Here is a 5365-nt window from a genome sequence, read left to right as displayed (position 1 = left end):
CCCCGAGCCGAGCTGCAGCAGCGCCGTCCGCACTTTAGCGAAAGTGCGGACGTCCTCTTTGGAACGCCTCCGTATATATATATATATATATATATATATATTTACGTGAAATATATATGTGTTGGTGGATTTTGTTGATTGATGGAAACAATATGCATGAATGGTGCTTTTTATTGTTTTGTGTTGTGGCTTTTCGGAAAACAAATTATTGTGAAATGATAATTTCTATTATTTTGAAAAGCATTGAGATTTGTGTAACATTTGAGTCCTGTGCGACTTCTTTAATGTTTTATTCCGAGGCACTGAGAGGTCTGAGGAATTAAGGTCAAATTGTGACCTTAGGCAGTATATCGAGTAATCACGTCTTTGGCTGGACGAGTGGTTACGATTTTAGTTAGAGCTCTAGTCTGTATGCCAGTGTAATTCATGGGGTAACGAAACGAGGTTATATCTAACTCATGAGTTTGTGTTTTAAGGAATCAAGGAGTGAGTTGCTTTCCTTATTGACGATTTAGAAGAAATCAAAGTGTGAGTTGCTTTCTTTATTTTGTGTTGATAGAAATCAAGGAGTGAGTTGCTTTCTCTTGTTACGTTTTGAAAGGAATCAAAGAGTGAGTTGTTTTCCTTTATTACGTGTTCATAAGGAGATCAAGGTGTGAGTTGTTTCCTTAGTTTTGGGGTGAGTTGTTTAGTGGTTGTTTTGAGTTACTCATACAAGCTTTCATAAGCTTACCGGGTTTGTTGTGTGGCAACCGGTGCACTATTCAATGGTGTAGAGGTTAATCCTGCAAGTCAAGATAATTGTGGCTGAAGCTGAGGTAGCGTCTTTGTAGCTTTACGGTAGGAAGCCATTTTTGTGACTTTACCGTTGATAAAGACTTCCGTTGTGTAGTAAGCTTCAAGGAGCATTTACATTTTATTTTGTTGTGACAATTTAATTCGTAAACTTATGTAATATATGACTCTGTGGAGCGGGTCTGTATTGACATAGTGGGTTCAGGGCATTAGTATGTACTTGGTTTAAAAAGGAAAAAGTTTTCTAGGTATTTTGTATTGATGGCTGAACCATCATGCATGTATAATTATGGAATTATATGTCGATTTTTATTTGTGTTTTGTGTTAAAAATCAGGGGCGTGACAATAGCCACCTTAACAAGAACATTAGCAAAACCAATATGTCTATTAGCTGCGACTAGAGGTTGTCCGTCTTCATTACGGATAACAAATCCAATAGAAGCAACATTATTCTGGACAGAAGCATCGAAGTTTAACTTGACTTGGTTCGTATTAGGAGGTTGCCACTTAATGTGAAAATATTTCGAGATCTTTGGCTGGGAGCATTTGGGATTGGCTTTGGCATAGCTAGAGCTGAGTGTGAAAGCTTGAAAAAAACAGTTAACTGGTAAAAGTTGCAAATTTCTGAAAATAATTTTATTTCTACAATTCTAAATAGCCCAAGTGGTGTAAAATATGGTAGGGAGAGCATCAGCTGAGGATGGATCATTACTAATCTTATGAATCCAGTCTAGAAACGTATTATTCCAATACAAGCGGTTTGGGTAGGGGATAGATGACCAAACTTGACGAGCAAAGGGACAATGCATAAAAAGATGATCAATAGTCTCCATTGAATTCAAACAAAGAGGGCAACAGGAAGGAATATTATGATTAAATTGAGAGAGTAGATCCCGAGTTTTAAGTACATTTCTAATTAATTAAAGACCAAGCAAAAATCTTAACTTTAGGAGCAATATTTAACTTCCATAACTTGGATAAAATGGATATTCTAGAGTATGGAACAATCGACTGTGATTGAAGCACAGAAGCAGACTTAATGGAAAACTCACCTAAAGGAGAAGGTCCCCAAAACAAAAGTATCCAGGATAGAATGAATAGGAATAGGTATAGCTATAATATGTTGTGCTATATCATGAGGAAGAAGATTTTGAAGAGCCGAAATATCCCAAGTGTTATTAGTGATAAAATGTGCTACCGTAAGTTGCCAGTCCAATTGAGATCTCTGATCTTGTAGTAAAATAGTAAATAAAGAAAATGGAAAAACCCAATTGAAAGACCAAAACAAAATAGAATGACCATCTCCCACAATCCATCTAATGCCCTGAGAGAGTAAATCTCTGGCATCTAAGATACCTTTCCAAGCCAATGAATTAGAAGATTTTTTCTGTACAATAAAAAAATGATTATGTCGCAGATATTTCCTATGAACTTACTGAACCCACCAATTATGAGGCTGAGTTAAAATATTCCAATCCAATTTAGCTAAAGCCACTTTATTGAAGTGACTAGCTAGGTAGTCTAATTCCTAAACCGTCCTTAGCTTTAGGGAGACACGCTTGATTCCAATCAACCAGACCCTGAGACTTACCCAAAAAAAAAACTGCCTAAATTCCCTATCAATTCTGTCTGAAAGTGTCTTAGGACATTTACAGCAAGAAAGAATGTGGTTAGGCATCCTAGATAGGTTAGACTTTAATAAAGTTAACTTATCAGCTCGTGAGAAAGTATTCTTTTTCCAACCTACAAGCTTTTTCTGAATTTTAACAGTAAGATCATTAAGATTAAGTGGTTCCTTCCAACAAATGATGTTCTGAATTCCTAAATATCGACCAATAGAAGTGTTATGCTGAATACCCAAACAGCAAGCAATATCTCTTTTAACATGCAGATGCATCAATGTTATTTGAGAAATAAATTGTGGACTTATGATAATTGATTTGCTGGCCAGAAGCTTCAGAAAAGAGAGTTTAGGTGTTCAAAATATTTTTCGCCACAGTGTGTGAAGCTTTAGAAAAAATAAGACAATCATATGTGAACATAAGATTAGAAATTTTAAATCCAAGCGGAGAAGATAGAATACCAACCTGAATTCTAGATTTAAGAGTCAAATCATTTAGTTTCCTAATGAGAAACCCATGGCCAAAATAAATAAATAAAGTGAAAGTGGGTCACCCTCTAATACCATGGTTAGGCTTAAAAGAACCATGGGGTGAGCCATTGAGAAGAATAGAAAAAGAGACAGTGCTTAAACATTTCTGAATCAGACGAATCCAAGAATGAGAAAATCCAAAAGCTTTTAAACAAGCTAGTAAATAATCCCAATTGAGGAAAACGTAAGCCTTCTCCAAATCAATCTTAATAGCCATCGCACGAACTCTGCCTTTCTTCTTATTAAAAGATGAAAATAACTCATGGGCAATAAGGATATTATCATGAATAGACTTATCTGGTGCGAAAACTCCCTGATTATTAGAAATACATTTAGACAACAAAGGGCGAAGTCTAGTAATTATTATATTTGTAATAACTTTATAGGCCACATTGCAAAGGCTGATAGGTCTATAGTGATGTACAGTTTCTGGATTGTCTAGGGCTGGCATTTCTTATATCTATTGATCTGAACCGTTGATTATTAATGGTTTTATTTCATATTAAATTATAACCGTTTGATTAAACCTAAACTTTCCAAACCCTAAAAGGGGTAGAATTCAAAAACATTTTCCCTCAGCCCCTCGAACCGAGCCCTCTCTCTGAGACTCAAACCCTCTCCGCCTCTCGACAACTCGACCTCTCCTTCGAAGTTCGAACTATCCAAGAATCAAACCCAGAAAGTGGTAATTTGTTCATTCGAATCATGTCCTACGGTCGGTGAGCTTTCCGTTTGGTTAATTTTTGTTTCAATTTTAGTTAGAAGCTCTTGGATTCATTCGATTCATGTTCTAAATTGAGTAATTTGTAATGCTTTTGCTGTTTTGCATCTTGCTGCTGTTATTCTCAAGTGGAATCTGTCTCTTTCAAGTGGAATCGGTATCTGTGAGTTCTGAACCTGTGAGTTAGGTCTCTCAATTATGTGATCTTCTAGGTTTTCAGGTTTTGGTGATTAACTAATTTTGGGCTTTGTTATTTGTTTCAGTCTTTGCTTTTGGAGATTAGGTCCACCATTGCTTTTAGATATTTGGAAAGCTTATCAATATTATAGAGGTGAGGTCTAGTTTGTTACTTTGTTTGATTGTTTCTGTCATTCTGTGGTTGTTGATATAGAGCTCTTATTTTTGGTTGTAATGTTTCTGTGGTCTAGTTTGAATGTTTGATTAGGTTGTAATGTAATGTTTCTGTTGTCCAGTTTTAATGTAATGTTTGTGTTTGGCTCCAATTTTGTTGCAACTGGTCAACAGTCTCTTTTATGCGCGGGCGTGCCAGCACCGTCGGGTGCGGTCGTCGGGGGTGTCCCTTGACCTGACTTCTATCAAGCGATTGTAGACGAGGAGAGCACCAACCTTGTCGTGGGATTCTTTATGCCTCGTGGTGAGGACTTTGCTGAAGTTTCTTCTTGTTAACACAATCGATACTCAATATTGTAGATTGAGCAGAGCGACATCACCGGGAAGTATTGAGAACTTGCTAAAGCGTGACTTTAGCTTAGCTGGTTTGCGAGGGCGTTACCCTTGCTTGGCTGGTTCCGTAACCGTTGTGGTCGCGGTACTACAGTCGGCTCCTGAGGAGACTAGGACCGAAGCACTTTGACAGAGGGTTTGGTGGCACTGAAAGTCGGCTTCCGAGAAGACTAGGACTAGGAGTGTGATCACCGATAAGAGAAAGAGAAGGAGAGGAGTTGCTCTTAGAGAGGTTTGCTCTAGAGAGAACTTAGATCATCTTAGAGATGTTTTGATGTATGAATTGGTCTTTTGTGGTGTTTTTGGTCGTGGTACTACAATCGGTTCCCAAGGAGACTAGGACCAAAGTACGTTGACAGAGGATTTGGTGGCACTAATAGTCGGCTCCAAAGGAGACTAGGACTTAGAGTGTGATCACCGATAAGAGAAGGAGAAAGAGAGGAGTTGCTCTTAGAGAGGTTTGCTCTAGAGAGAACTTAGATCATCTTAGAGATGTTTTGATGTATGAATTGGTGAATTGTTCTATGTTGTAGCCTCTATTTATAGGCTACCAAGCAACACTATTTGGCCTTAAACAACTCATAATGGGTTAGGTTTTAGCACTTAAACATTAATGGAATGTTAGGTTTGAATACTTAAACACTTAATGGAATTTGTTAGGTTTAAGTCATTTTCTGCTCCCTTATCCCTCAATTTTTATCTCCACTAAGAACTCAGATTCAACCTTCGATTTCTTCATATGAAATGATCCACCATGAATGTAGATTATTGTGGTAAAATTTCAGAATTTATATCCATGTGGTTGGGCCGGAAATGCTGCTGGACCTCTTACAGGTCCAGTTTCCAAGTTTTGCTTCTGCAGAAAATTGAACTGTTTGTTTGAAGGTTTTCCACTCCGAACGAGCTTTGGCACTCTTCATAAGAAACGATCAATGGGATGTCTAGAATTAGT

This window comes from Rosa rugosa, chromosome 5 (genome assembly GCF_958449725.1).
Source record: "Rosa rugosa chromosome 5, drRosRugo1.1, whole genome shotgun sequence".
NCBI classification, from domain to species: domain Eukaryota; kingdom Viridiplantae; phylum Streptophyta; class Magnoliopsida; order Rosales; family Rosaceae; genus Rosa; species Rosa rugosa.
The sequence above is the reverse complement of the archived record's forward strand: the minus strand, read 5'-3'. Positions refer to the sequence as shown.